The sequence below is a fragment of the Microcaecilia unicolor genome, chromosome 3 (genome assembly GCF_901765095.1).
Source record: "Microcaecilia unicolor chromosome 3, aMicUni1.1, whole genome shotgun sequence".
NCBI classification, from domain to species: Eukaryota; Metazoa; Chordata; class Amphibia; order Gymnophiona; family Siphonopidae; genus Microcaecilia; species Microcaecilia unicolor.
Window position 1 is genome coordinate 249,946,268 of NC_044033.1, and position 15,606 is coordinate 249,961,873.

Sequence of the window (15,606 nt, forward strand, 5' to 3'; positions counted from 1 at the left end):
GCAAATGTAATTACCTCACTAGTTACTCCCATCTCGAGATCATTTATATGTTAAAAAGCAGTGGTCCCAGCACAGATCCCTGGTGAACCCCACTAACTACCTTCTCCATTGAGAATACTGACACCATTTAACCCTACTCTCCGTTTTCTATCTTTTAACCAGTTTTTAATCCACAATAGAACACTACCTCCTATCCCATGACTCCCCAATTTCCTCTGGAGTCTTTCATGAGGTACTTTGTCAAATGCCTTTTGAAAATCCAGATACACAATATCAACCGGCTCACCTTTATCCACATGTTTGTTCACCCTTTCTATGAAGAAGTATTTCAATTGAAAGAGACTGGCCTCCTGTGCATTTATGCCACATAGATATTTAAATATCTCTATCATATCTCCCCTCACCCACCTTTCTTCCAAATTATACATATTGAGATCTTTAAGCCTGTCCCAATATGCTTAATGATAAAGACCACTGACCAATTTAATAACCACCCTCTGGACTGACTCCATCCTGTTTATATCTTTTTGAAGGTTCCTGAATTGTACACAATATTCTAAATGAGGTCTCACCAGAGTCTTATACAGGGGCATCATCGCCTCCTGCTGGCCATTCCTCTCCCTATACACCCAAGCATCCTTCTAGCTACCTGTTTGGCTACCTTAAGATCATCACATACGATCACACCCAAGTCCCGCTCCTCTTTCATGCATAAAATGTTCACCCTTTAAACTGTACTGTTACCTCGAGTTTTTGCAGCCCAAATGCATGACCCTGTATTATTTTCGCATTAAATCTAAGCTGCCAAATTCCAGACCATTCCTCTAGCTTCACTAAGTCCTTTCTCCTGCTATCCACAACATCAGGGGTGTCTACCGTATTGCAGATTTTGGTACTATCTGTAAAGGGGCAAACCTTACCAGAAAGCCCTTCAGTAATATTGCTTACAAATATGTTACAAAAGAATTGACCCAAGAATCAAACTTTGTTGCACACCACTGGTAACATCTTTTTCCTTAGAATGAGCTCCCTTTACTGCTACCCTCTGTCATCTTCCACTTAACCAGTTCCTAACCCAGTCTGTCACTTAGTTCACTGGGGAAATCTCCCTTATCTAAACCTTCTCCTCCACCGCTAATTCTAGACTCCGTTCCTTTTATCTTGCTGCACCATATGGCTGGAATGGACTTTCTGAGCCGGTACATCAAGCTCCATCTCTGGCCGTCTTCAAATCTAGGCTAAAAGCCCACCTTTTTGATGCTGCTTTTAACTCCTAACCCTTACTCACTTGTTCAGTACCTATGTTTTATCATTCCCACCTTAGTAATTCCCTTATCTCTTATTTGTCCTATTTGTCTGTCCTAAGTAGAATGTAAGTTCTGTCCAGCAGGGACTGTCTCTTCATGTCCAGTGTACAGCACCGCGAATCTCTAGTAGCACTATAGAAATGATAAGTAGTAGTAGTAGTAGTCTTTGGGATTCCGGAATCTTACTACCTTCTGTCCTTATCCCTTATTTGCTACTCTTTGGAATTCTGGAATCTTGCTGTTCTTCTGGATTTTGGAATGTTACTACTTTTATTTGTCCTGTTTGTCTGTCCTGATTAGATTGTAAGCTCTATCGAGCAGGGACTTTCTCTTCATGTTCAGTGTACAGCGCTGCGTACGTCTAGTAGCACTATAGAAATGATAAGTAGTAGAAGAGTCAAGGGCACCCAGTTTATTTATTAGTCGCCTGTGTGAAAGTGTCAAATGCTTTGCTAAAATCTAAATATACCACATCTAACGCTGTCCCTCATCCAACTCTCTGGTCACCCAGACAAAGAAATAAATCAGATTTGTCTGACAAGACCTGCTTCTAGTGAAACTGTGTTGCCTCGGCTCCTGTAACCCATTGGATTTCAAAAACTTTACTATTCTCCGTTTTCAAAGCATTTCCATTCATTTGCTAGGAACGAAACCCCGGTCTCGCCTACTGCTTTACCCAATACGTTATCAGGCCTGGCGGTACAAGTGACCTTTATCACAGAAAGACTGTTTTCTTTTATCTGGCCACTCCACGTCATTCACACCGATAAGCACGAGGAACGCTAGGTGTGAGACGATACACTGAGTGGTCAGAGACAGGACTGCCCGCTCAGCGCCAGCCGCTCTGGGTAGAAAGGGAGCGAGAATGGTCACAGGAACAAGGTACAGATTAGTTAATCTCACCAGTCTTGTCGTACCAGATTACATCTGGTAGCTGGACGCATCGAGCCTTCGATTTTGAAAGTGACTTCTGATAACAGACAGTACGATCAGCAGCTGAATTCCCATTAAGTCTGTGAGCCCGTTGTGGCCCGAAAGATGTCTCCTTTTCCTTCAGACTTGCAGCTCACTTGGAACCTGGGCCGGATCTGGCGCTGTGGGCCTCTCCTGTATCTCTGGCCAGTTTGCACATTTAATTAAGTAGGCTCTGGTCCTCGAAAGCTCATGCCATGCTCATGTGGTTTAGCATGTTCTTCCAGCCCTGTACTGTTCCATGGGTGCAGCTTGTGCATTGGTAATTTTAGCCGGCAAGGCAGAAGTGTTCCGGGAAAATACCAGATGAGACTACAGAAAAAGGCAGAGAGAGCAGAGGGTGAAAATACCAGAAGAGACTCCAGTAAAATATAGAGAGCGCAGGGACTGAAAATATCAGAGGAGACTCCAGGAAGTGCAGAGAACGCAGGGACTGAAAATATCAGAGGAGACTAGAAGAAATGCAGAGAACGCAGAGGCTGAAAATATCAGAAGAGACTCCAGCAAAATATAGAGAGCACAGAGACTGAAAATATCAGAGGAGATTCCAGGAAATGCAGAGAGCGCAGGGGCGAAAATACCAGAAGAGACTCCAGTAAAATGTAGAGAGCGCAGGGACTGAAAATATCAGAGGAGACTAGAAGAAATGCAGAGAGCGCAGAGGCTGAAAATACCAGAAGAGACTCCAGTAAAATGCAGAGAGCGCAGTGACTGAAAATATCAGAGGAGACTAGAAGAAATGCAGAGAGTGCAGAGGCTGAAAATACCAGAAGAGACTCCAGTAAAATATAGAGAGCGCAGGGACTGAAAATATCAGAGGAGATTCCAGGAAGTGCAGAGAACGTAGGGACTGAAAATATCAGAGGAGACTAGAAGAAATGCAGAGAGTGCAGAGACTGAAAATACCAGAACAGACTCCAGCAAAATATAGAGAGCGCAGGGACTGAAAATATCAGAGGAGATTCCAGGAAATGCAGAGAGCGCAGGGGCGAAAATACCAGAAGAGACTCCAGCAAAATGTAGAGAGCGCAGGGACTGAAAATATCAGAGGAGACTAGAAGAAATGCAGAGAATGCAGAGGCTGAAAATACCAGAAGAGACTCCAGTAAAATATAGAGAGCGCAAGGACTGAAAATATCAGAGAAGATTCCAGGAAATGCAGAGAGAGCAGGGACTGAAAATATCAGAGGAGACTAGAAGAAATGCAGAGAGTGCAGAGGCTGAAAATACCAGAAGAGACTCCAGCAAAATGTAGAGAGCGCAGGGACTGAAAATATCAGAGGAGACTAGAAGAAATGCAGAGTGCAGAGGCTGAAAATACCAGAAGAGACTCCAGTAAAATATAGAGTGCAGGGACTGAAAATATCAGAGGAGATTCCAGGAAGTGCAGAGAACGCAGGGACTGAAAATATCAGAGGAGACTAGAAGAAATGCAGAGAGTGCAGAGACTGAAAATACCAGAAGAGACTCCAGCAAAATATAGAGAGCGCAGGGACCGAAAATATCAGAGGAGATTCCAGAAAATGCAGAGAGCGCAGGGGCGAAAATACCAGAAGAGACTCCAGCAAAATGTAGAGAGCGCAGGGACTGAAAATATCAGAGGAGATTCCAGGAAATGCAGAGAGCGCAGGGACGAAAATACCAGAAGAGACTCCAGCAAAATGTAGAGAGCGCAGGGACTGAAAATATCAGAGGAGACTAGAAGAAATGCAGAGAATGCAGAGGCTGAAAATACCAGAAGAGACTCCAGCAAAATATAGAGAGTGCAGGGACTGAAAATATCAGAGGAGATTCCAGGAAATGCAGAGAGCGCAGGGGCAAAAATACCAGAAGAGGCTCCAGCAAAATGTAGAGAGCGCAGGGACTGAAAATATCAGAGGAGATTCCAGGAAATGCAGAGAGCGCAGGGACTGAAAATATCAGAGGAGATTCCAGGAAATGCAGAGAGCGCAGGGGCGAAAATACCAGAAGAGACTCCAGTAAAATATAGAGAGCGCAGGGACTGAAAATATCAGAGGAGATTCCAGGAAATGCAGAGAGCGCAGGGGCAAAAATACCAGAAGAGACTCCAGCAAAATATAGAGAGCGCAGAGACTGAAAATATCAGAGGAGATTCCAGGAAGTGCAGAGAACGCAGGGACTGAAAATATCAGAGGAGACTAGAAGAAATGCAGAGAGTGCAGAGAATGAAAATACCAGAAGAGACTCCAGCAAAATATAGAGAGCGCAGGGACTGAAAATATCAGAGGAGATTCCGGGAAATGCAGAGAGCGCAGGGGCAAAAATACCAGAAGAGACTCCAGCAAAATATAGAGAGCGCAGGGACTGAAAATATCTGAGGAGATTCCAGGAAGTGCAGAGAACGCAGGGACTGAAAATATCAGAGGAGACTAGAAGAAATGCAGAGAGCGCAGGGGCGAAAATACCAAAAGAGACTCCAGCAAAATGTAGAGAGCGCAGGGACTAAAAATATCAGAGGAGACTAGAAGAAATGCAGAGAATGCAGGGGCTGAAATTACTGGAGGGAGAACTGAGTAGATTTTCAAAATTTCTCATGAGCTTTTGAGTTTAAGTATCCACTAACATTTTCATTTTTAGACCTCTCTTTGGAAAATTGGGTATTTTTCCAGGTTCCCTCTGAATCAGGAACAACTGCAGAGTTTTGGGATTTTGTTGGGTAAGTGTGTGGAGATAGCATGAGTTCCATCATTCAACAATCACACAGTAACAGAGCGCGCCAAGGTTTCAGTTTCATGAAGAAACTTGAATCATCCGAGCTGAGCCATTTACAAATTTTTTGTATGCAGAGAAGGGACATGAAGGAAGGAAGGAGAAAATGAGGTGGGTGGGGGGAGGGATTATTATTAACGTCGTGACCTCGCATTATCTTGTTTTGATTCTCAGGTTCGGGCTAAGTGGATTCCCATGACAACACGGATTATGAAGGAACAGCGTTCACAGGCTGTAGAAATGTCAGAAGTTCTCACAGGATGGAAATAGTCTACTGTCCCCTGAGAACTCGACCCCCCCCTCCTACTCTCAGATACAGCAGAAGCCGCAGCTGCAGTTCTGCTGAGTGATTCGTTCCTACTTGCCATCGAGAACATTGGAGTAATTCTTCCCAGGCCATGGTACCGTTTTATTGGGCCAACATAAGAATTCTCCAAATATGTGACTAGACCTGACACTGCAGAGGTCCTTTCTTCAGATGACAAGTGACCCAGTTTGCGTGGGTGGTGGTGTTATCACCTTCCTGATGAATTCTGGCTTTTCTCGTGCTGATTGCACCACCGTACCCAAGAGAAAGATGCAACAGGAACTTGAAACATGACATTGTTTGTATATTGGACTATTTATCTTATTTTAATTCGAGACAGAACGTGAGTAGCATTTCTACAGCAAAAGATCAGTGAGAACAAGAACTGAACAGAAAGCAACCAACATTAAACTTTCGCCTTACAGGAGATTCCATTTTCAATATAGTAGACTTCAACATATGACTGTTGTGTATCTCAACAGTGAGTTAAGAAGAACCTAGAACTCACCTAAATGCTTTGTCTAGAAACAATGTCAACTCTATGGCTAGTCTGATCCAGACCCAGTATGTCAAGATTGACCAGAGGGTCTTCCTTCAAAAATCGATATTTAGCATACTTTTGAGGCCTGTTGTAGGAAGATGATCATTTTGTGGTACTAAATGACCCTCAAGGTCCCTTTCTCCACCTTCTATAGTGTATTTTTAAATACAGGGGTGCTGTGGAGTCTGAGTGGAGCAGCTTCATGATCTGAGAGCTCTCTCAAACCTTTTGTCAAGAATATTGTGTTCTTTCAGCATCAATTTCAGCAATTCAAGCCTCCACATTGTACCAGGAACTTGGCAGCAGCCAAAACAGTGAAGAAAAAAAACATAAAGATCCACCAACAACAGAAAAAATAGCGCTGAACAGCAAGGCCACATAGCCAGACCCCTATGCTGAAAGAAATTCAAGATTTGAATGAGCTAATGCACACAGTTTGAAGTATAATTCTAAATGATCTCTTGAACTCCCAGCTCTGTCTTTAGTTCTTTCTCCCCTCTCCCCTCTTCCCATCTTTCTATCATTGTAGATTATCTTCTGTGAATCCTCTTTCTTGGTCTCCATGTGGCCTCTAGAACTCAATGTGCTCTACCTATGGTTCCGGATGCTTTGAAGTTCTTTCTAATCCAGTATATGTCTATGGTTCTAGATAGATTCTTCATCTTCCTTCCAGACCTCTTTTCTTGCTAAGAGAGGGGTAAAGAGAGCAGGAAACAGAACAGGCCACGTTGGGGGACAGGAGCTCTGCACCAGCACCCTCCAATTCAGCCCGACCCTAGAAATTCCTAACTCTGTCCCTCCCAACAACATCATTGCAGACTATTTTGAAAGCCAGTCTGCCTTAGAAAGGATGATACCTCTAGGAGATGCCTTCAAAAGGGTTACCCAAGGGGAATCACCCCCTTGAGTTCCTTAAGATGTAACTGGGGCTTCTGTAGTCTACTTGAATAATTTTGAGTTGAGATTTATAATGGAGTTTGGAATGTTGGGCTATTAATGAAGGTTTCTAGTGTCTTGAAGAGTTGTATGTTGTGTGGTGAATGTTGTTATCAAAATAATAGGAAGGTGTTTTAGTGCATTTAGTTAAACTTTATACTTTTGAGTTAGTATTTCAGGATACTAAGATTATTAGTTTAAATTCATGTTTATATGATTATTGATTTAATTGATGTGGTGTATATGTATTTCAAAGATTTATTGATATTATAATGTATTGTTTTCAGGTTTTCCTCACATATTGTAACACATGTTAAGTACTGGGTTACCAGCCTGATGTTTGAATGATTCTAGATGTCCTCATGAGACCCCGTCATCCTGTACTTTGGTTCTAGGTAACCTCTTGCTCTCTGTTCCACCCTGATCGATGAGTTTTATGATTCTAAAAGGCACCGAGGGAAGGGAACATTATTTTGGACTCAAGCAAAGGCTGTAGGCCAAGGTCTTCAGCTATCCAGAAAAAGTTCAGACAGTTGGAGTCTTATTAACATTTTGTTGGTACTATGAGAAAGGCGAAATTCCTAGCTTTAGCAGGTCTGAAAGTGGATCTCTTTCATACTCAACACCAGCCATAGGCATGAGTGGACTGGACAGATGAGCTTAACTCAATATGATTGTTGCAGCCATGTGAACATTATCAGCCAAACAGACAGAGAATTTAGTAGTCAAAAAGAATAATCCAGACAGCATCGTGAAATGGGATTTTCTTTTTTGCTGAAGAACGTGGCATTGATGGAGTAATCGGATTGGTTGACATTGGTCATGTCATGACAGGTAATATCATATTGATCTGAGGGTGAATTTTTGAAGGTGCTTTTCTTTCCATTTTGGCCTTTTCCTGACATGTATTGATGTCATGATCAACACTGAGGGGGGGGGGGGGGGGCGATGTTAAAACTTGAAGCCTCCAGTTAGTCGCAATGATGTAACTAACTTGTTAGTCTCACTCACACATACATAACATAGTATTCTATAAGTTACACACATAAGTTGAAGACACGCCCACTCCCCTCCCATGCCCCGCCCACCTGTACATGAGGCACTTACGTGGTCCATTATAGAATAGCACATAGCGGACTTACATGTGTAAACTGCACTGTTCCCTCTAAACTGAGCAGGAGTCCACCTACAGTCCTGCCAGGGGGGGGGGGGGGCGCTGTTTCACTATCACATTTTCAATCATGAGGGAAAGGCAAGCTCTGCGGGACTCTAAAGCACCCGTCTGTCCCTAGCAATTGAAAACCCAATATTGAAGCGCCACCCCCTACTGGAGGACTCCCGCTCAGCTTAGCGGCAACAGATTTCCATGGCACTTTCAGGCACAAGGCACAGGTAACTAGAATTGCCCTTCGTGTGTTTACAAGGTTTAATTATAGCAAGAAGCATATTATGATCTCCAGTAACCACACAAGCTGAGTGAGTTCTAGCTTTACTGTTAGACAAGTCCTGGACGTTCAGCCAGGCTGCCAGGGCGTTGGCAGGACATTCTTCTGAATGGAACATCTCGAGACATCTTGTTCGAATCGAAGGAAGTCATGCCCAGTGAAATGGTTTTGTGGAAGTGACACACAACTGTTACTTAATACAGCACAGTACTTCAGGGACACGCAACTGATCTCCCGAACAACACAACCGTTTAGGACTATGATACAAAATAGTAGAGTGAGCCAGGGCTGAGAAACAAAGACAATGTGAGACATCGATCGGGAACTGTGACCTGTGACCCCACTCAGCAGAGTGATCCAGGACTGTGGTACAAGACACAACACAACACAGTGACCCAGGACTTTCACCCAGCACAACACAATGACTCATCACCACACAGTGACCCTGGACATCCCTCAACACAACACAGTGATCTAGGATTGTCATTTAACATAACACAGTGACCCAGGATTGTGACTCAACACAGCACTTTGACATGTGGCTGTGACCCAGCACAGCAGAGTGATCCAGGACTGTGGTATAAGACACAACACAGTGACCCAGGACTTTCACCCAGCACAACACAGTGACCCAGGGTTGTTACTCAACACAACATGGTGTTTTGTTGACTAACAGTCCTAGGTCACTGTATTGCATTGGTGTCCTTTGACTTTTACTCAACACAACACAATGACCCACAGCTATGATACAACTCCACCTGCATGTTTCATGTTATCTGGGACTATTTTACCTGTATCTTATTTAAACAGAAAACTGTACATGCTGTTGAGTTTGCGAGCTATTAATGAGGAGAGGGATGATTACAGATATTGCATTTCAAGGTGGCATCTGTAAAAAAAACCCAATCCATTAAGAACAAATGTTGCTCCGTCATGCAAAATAAAGCAAGCTGTCCAATGCATGCCAAATGGGTTTGTGTGTCTCTTTATTTATTAGGATTTATTTACTGCCTTTTTGAAGGAATTCATTGAAGGCGATGTACCGTAAGAATAGATCAAACATGAGCAATAGGCTATTAGAGCAGTAAAAATATTCAAATAGCAATACAAAGTTACTACTTACAATGTCAACACAATACGTAATAGAACATTTTAATTGATAGTGAAGGGTACATAAGTATTACAATACTGGGACAGACCAAAGGTCTATCAAGCCCAGCATCCTATTTCCAACAGTGGCCAATCCAGGTCACAAATACCTGGCAAGATCCCAAATAAGTACAAAACATTTTATACTGCTTATCCCCAGAAATAGTGGATTTTCCCCAAGTCCAATTTAATAATGGTCTATGGACTTTTCCTTTAGGAAGCCGTCCAAACCTTTATTAAACTCTGCTAAGCTAACTGCCTTTACCATATTTTCTGGCAACAAATTCCAGAGTTGAATTACACGTTGAGTGAAGAAACATTTTCTCCAATTCGTATTAAATTTACTACTTTGTAGCTTCATCGCATGCCCCCCTAGTCCTAGTATTTTTGGAAGGAGTAAACAAGCGATTTACGTGTACCCATTCCACTCCACTCATTATTTTATAGACCTCTATCATATCTCCCCTTAGCCGCCTTTTCTCCAAGCTGAAGAGCCCCATCCGCTTTAGCCTTTCCTCAAGCAAAGGTGGAGCATATAGATAGGTAAGAGAGTAAGAAGAGTTAGAAAGTAAGGTGAGTGATTTAAGGAAAGTTGCACATGAGGTCAGAGATGGTTTACCTTCGATAGAGCTGTGTATTGTTGTACGAGTTTAAAAAGTATAAGATTATACTTTTTTTATTGATTACATTTCTAGAACTAAAAATCTCTTCCTCAAATCAGGACAGGATGAGCTACAGACAACGATATCAGAATACATAAGCGAATCATAAATGTATTGTGATGTTAGTCTGAAGTGGAAAGATGGGGGGGGGGGGGGGGGGTAAGCAGGTGGATGGGTGATCAGAAGTGGACAGGCGGTAGAGTTTCATGGCTTACAATACGCTAGAACGCCCTGAAATGTATTTTGACAGCAGCTTCAAAAAGATAGGCAGTGGAGAAGGCGGCACAGTCTGGATTTAAAAAGCAAACTTATCGCGGTGACATGTAGAATGGCATGATGGCAATGTTCTTGGGTGGCAGGAGAGGGGGGTGGGACTGAGGGTCAAGTTCAGTCCCCTTGGATCTGAACTGCTGAGGTGTGAAACCAAATTCTGTAGGGAAGACAGCTGTGATCCCCGCAAGATGACAGTGTGAATGGGCATGAATCAGATGCCATGGTGGTCAGCCAGCCCGAGGGGCTCAAATCTGGGGTGAAAGAGAGGAGCCCTCCCCTCCACCCCTCCAAAAAAAAAAGGCACAGGTTGCCTTATGCATGGTCTGCAGAGAGGTGACGAGGCCTCTGCCTGTTGGGTGAAGCTAAATTTAGCAAGAGGATGGAAATCAGGATAAGCCTTTCTGAAGACTGACCCCCCCCTTACCCCTCCCAAACTGAACTGATAGGTTGCAGCAACTCTGGCACAGAGATAAAAGTATGAGGCTAGGAGGGGTAGGGAGAGTAGCTAAAACAGAACAGAGCTAGGACAAGAGATAGAGTGGGAAAGAGAGAGACCAAGGGAGAGTCAGAGAGAGTGGAAAAGAGAGGGAGAAGGGTGGGAGGGAAAGGGAAAGAGAGAGGGAGACAGGGAGAGACCAAGGGAGGAACAGAGGATAGGCAAAGAGAATTAAAACAAGTAGCTACCATCGGGATCCCTATTGCTCCAGAAAGCAATTCTAAAGTGAAAAGAAACTCCAGAGAAATCAGCGCACAGATAGCAGCATTTCTTGTTCCTGGGCAGGTAAAGAACGACAAATGGACTTCCCTCTTCCCCCTACCCCTTGGGAAATGACTTGATTGCACTAATTCCTTAACTCTCCCCTCTCTCTTTGCCCCTTGCTAGATTCTAAACCCCTCTTCTCCCCTCCCCCCAAAATGTTTCTTTTCCTTTGTTTCATTGGCATTGATCTCACGAAATTGACTCAGGCGGGTACCATCTACGCTGACTGCACCATCCCGCAAAAGAACTACCTCGAAATACTGTTCATTTGGGTTCATCTTTCTAGGCTAGCCTATGAATGATCAAACGCCTGGTTTCCTGCCTTGCTACAGTAAGAATTACAGAAAAGGAGAGGTGGGAAGAGGGAGAAAGCGCAAATTCAATGTGATATTAAGGTAGGCACCATTTTCCATTCGGAGCAATCAGGTTGCCATGTCCAGCAGGTCAGTCATAAATGAATACTGTGGACTTGCTTGAGACATTCAGGCCCCGACGCTCAAAACTCCAGCGCAGGAATTCTTCCTAATGCTCGACGCTAATAGTATGCAAATGATATGCGCGCTATTAACTTCGAGCCTTAGGAAGTAAAGCAGGAGGATGGTGCCTGAAGCACAGCTCTTCAGCGCATGGCCTGGAATGCCAGAGGGGGGGGGAGGGAAGGAGGAGGAAGAGGTGCCGATCGCCCGGTTGTATGACCGACGGTGGGCTTCCGCTGCTCTGGCCCCTCTGCCGGGCGATCTCTCTCCTCCTGCTCTGCGGGGCATTCAACCAGGCCATCCCAGTGAAGCTGGGTGGCAGACACAACTAAGTGGACTGCTGTGGGGCTTTATTTACCTCCCAGAGGGGCAGAAGACTCCATCAACTTCCAGTAAGAGAAAAAAAAGAAAGGGGGGAGGGGAGCAGGTTTATTCGTCTAGTACAGGTGCACTCACTTTTCAGGCACAAGAGGTGAACAGAACAGTGTTGTTGATGATACGCTGAAATGCGCTGCTCAGTGTGTTGCAGCAGCTAAGAAAGCAAATAGAATGTTAGGTATTATTAGGAAAAGAATGGAAAACAAAAGTGAGAATATTATAATGCCTTTATATTGCACCATGGTGCGACCGCACCTTGAATATTGTGTTCAATTCTGGTCGCCGCATCTCAAAAAAAGATATAGTGGAATTAGAAAAGGTGCAGAGAAGGGCGACGAAAATGATAAAGGGGATGGGACAACTTCCCTATGAGGAAAGGCTGAAGTGGCTAGGGCTCTTCAGCTTGGGGAAAAAGCAGCTGAGGGGAGATATGATAGAGGTCTATAAAATAATGGACTAGGGGGCATGTGATGAACCTACAAAGTAGTAAATTTAAAACAAATCGGAGAAAAATTTTCTTTACTCAATGTGTAATTCAACTCTGGAATTCGTTACCAGAGAATGCGGTAAAGGTGGTTAGCTTAGCAGGGTTTAAAAAGGGTCTGGCTGGCTTCCTAAAGGAAAAGTCCATACACCATTATTAAAATGACTTGGGGGAATACCCACTGCTTATTTCTGGGATAAGCAACATAAAATGTTTTGTACTTTTATGAGATCTTGCCAGGTACTTGTAACCTGGATTGGACCGTCGGTCTGTCCCAGTATGGCAATACTTATGTACTTATGTAAGCCTCTTACACCTTAACTCCAGCTCCGAGCTAGTGTAGGGTTTGATGTGGGAGGAGCGCCATTCTTTGGCACGCGCCCCCTGAGCATTGGGGAGGTGGCGAATGATTCCTTCCTGCACTCATTTGTTCCCACGCTCCAGGCCTCTGAACATCCTGCACCGGTAAACACGAGCGCTAGTCTGTTGCTAATGGTCTCTAGTGCCTGCGTTTACTTTTGAGCATCGGGGCCTCAGAGGGTAATTCTATAAGGGAGCACCGAGGTTTAGGCATTAGGAAAATGCCTATGTGTAGTCTATTTTAGAAAGAAAGTTACACACCTACATCTCTTTGTAAAAGCGTCCGAAAATGCAACATCATGAACATTCACTCTAGCCAGAGAACCAGCGTAAAAGCTCACACAGTGGGCCGATGCTCAGAACCTGATGCTACCTGGAACAGCGCCCGATCGATACCATGGGAGCAGTGCAGAAAACCACCTCCCCAGTGCTTAACCGTAAAAAGATGCACATGATATGTGCGCTGTTTGACTGAAAACTAGGGGAGGTGCATGCCTGGTACATGCGCACAAGAGTTTCGGGATAAGCACAGCTTTTGTACGCATGTGACAGGCCAACCCCGAAGGGAAACACACTCTGGCACCTTTCTTCTGCTTTAATTGCTTTTCAAATGATTTTTCACCTGAAAAATATATATTTAAGCACAGAAAACAGATGCTAATGTGTCCTTTCACTTTCAGGTTTGCTCTGACCGCTTAGAGGCTTGCAGGGTCTTCCTTCTGCTTTCAAATTAAATAAAAATGGCAGCTTTTAAAGAAAAAGTCAGGGGAAATCCTCTCTTCAAACAGCCCAACGCCTGCTCCGAGCTGGGGTTAGGTTTTCAGCAGTAAGGGCGGCTTTGTTTCCTGCGCTGTTCTCTGAGCATTGGGAGGGACTGGGGATCGACCTCATTAACATCCGTTTGACTACATTCGCTATTTGCGCTAATCTTTCGCGAGTACATCGTCTCCTGCGCTACAGCCCTCTGAGCATTCTGCGCTCACTAACGCTGGCGCTAGCCTGGCACTAATCACCTCTAGCACCGGTGTTAGGTTTTGAGCGTCGGCCCACTAGATTGCAAACGACTATAATCCATGCGTGGTTGATTATATGTTCCACCCAAACTCCGCCCCATATGTAAATGACTAAAACATCATATAATGGACAAACATGTCTCATAGAATTTAATCATTGCACGTTACTGTATAATGTGAATGTCCCAAGTGTCCGATTAATTTAAAGCTATATAAAGTGAAACAAACAGTGGCTCAGTACTTTTTAAATCACCTCTTTAATCAATGAAAATCAACTTAGATGTCATATCGAAAATGCCCCTCTACCTTACTAAGTCTCACATTGGACTGCACCCACCACTAGACTACTCCAGGGACCTGCATGCTGTTCTAATGGACCTGAGAATAACATCTGAGGCTGGCAAGTAATGTTTTTAATCACATTTTTGGGGGAGTGGGAGAGAGTTAATGACCACTGGGGGAGTAAGGGGAAGTCATCCCTGATTCCCTCCAGTGGTCATCTGGTCATTTAGGGCACCTTTTAGTTATAAAAACAGGTCTGGCTCAAAACGTCTTAGTGTTAGTCTTAGACGGTTTTGTTCTGTTCTATTATGGCTAAAAAAAAGTCCAAGTGTTAGGAATGCCCAAATCCCACCCTTAACATGCCCCCGACCCCCTTGTGATTCGAATGCACTTCTGATGGACTTCATAGAAGCATGTCTAAAAATTGGTTTTGAAAATACCAATTTGCACTTTTTTGTGAGAAAAATTTCCAAATGCAGATTTATGCCACTTTTTGGACGTTTTTCTCTTTTGAAAATGAGCCCAATAGTAACATAGTAAATGACAGCGGACAAAGACCTGTACAGTCCATCCAGTCTGCCCAACAAGATAAACTCGTTTTACATGGTATGCGATACTTTATATGTATACCTGAATTTGATTGGTCCTTGCCATTCTCATGGTACAGACCATAGAAGTCTGCCCTGCACTGTTCTCGTACTAAAAGTTCTGAAACTAATGTTGAAGCCCCTTAAAATTTACACTCCAGCCCATCCCTATCTATTCAGTCACGATCAGGGTATAGACCGTAGAAGTCTGCCCAGAACTGTTCTTGTACTAAAAGTCCTGAAGATTCTGGAATCCTAAAGAGTTACAAGATTCCGGAATCCCAATTAGTAGCAACGTTCCATGTAGAACCCCAAAGAGTAACATAGTAAATGACGACAGATAAAGACCTGTATGGTCCATCCAGTCTGCCCAACAAGATAAACTCATTTTACATGGTAAGTGATACTTTATATGTATACCCAAGTTTGATTTGTCCTTGCCATTCTCAGGGCACAGACCGTAGAAGTCTGCCCAGCACTGTTCTTGTACTAAACGTTCTGAAGCTAATGTCAAAGCCCCTTAAAATTTACACTCCAGCCTTAACTTGCAAATTCCACAGTGCCCAACATAGACCATGTTTCGATCTCTGCTTCAGGGAGACCCAAGTGGCGCTGTTCCTCGTGTCTAAATATTATTCCCAATTAGGGCTGTTGATTAGTAAAAATGTTTTTTTTCAACTTGCACTAATAATTTTAACTCGATTAATCACATCATGCTGCTCTCTCTTATAAGGAGGAAGAAAAATGGCACAAAGTTGATTGAGAAAAATGTTATAAGGGAAGAAGTGAAGAAGGGAGGAGGAGAGAAGAGGCCCTGAAAATACAGTTCAGAGCACAGACAGAGGAACAGAACCAGAGACAGAGAATAAGATGATTAGAAAAATAAAATCACCAGACAATAAGGGAAGAAAAATGATTTTATTTTCAGTTTAGTAACTGAAGTA

The 15,606-nt window shown here is 43.6% G+C and overlaps 1 protein-coding gene across 3 annotated transcripts in view; it reads left to right on the plus strand.

The window, feature by feature from the left end:
- The first annotated feature begins 5,590 nt into the window (after positions 1-5,590).
- LOC115466478 (serine/threonine-protein kinase SBK1-like) overlaps positions 5,591-15,606 on the plus strand; it is a 29,046-nt gene continuing 19,030 nt past the window's right edge. The window contains exon 1 of one of the 3 annotated variants that reach the window (XM_030197726.1): positions 5,591-5,659. The gene's annotated coding sequence lies outside the window, so the exon portion shown is untranslated. Of the gene's footprint in view, positions 5,660-10,996; positions 11,104-15,606 lie in introns of those variants that run through there. The other 2 variants (XM_030197728.1, XM_030197725.1) reach the window with 2 other exon arrangements.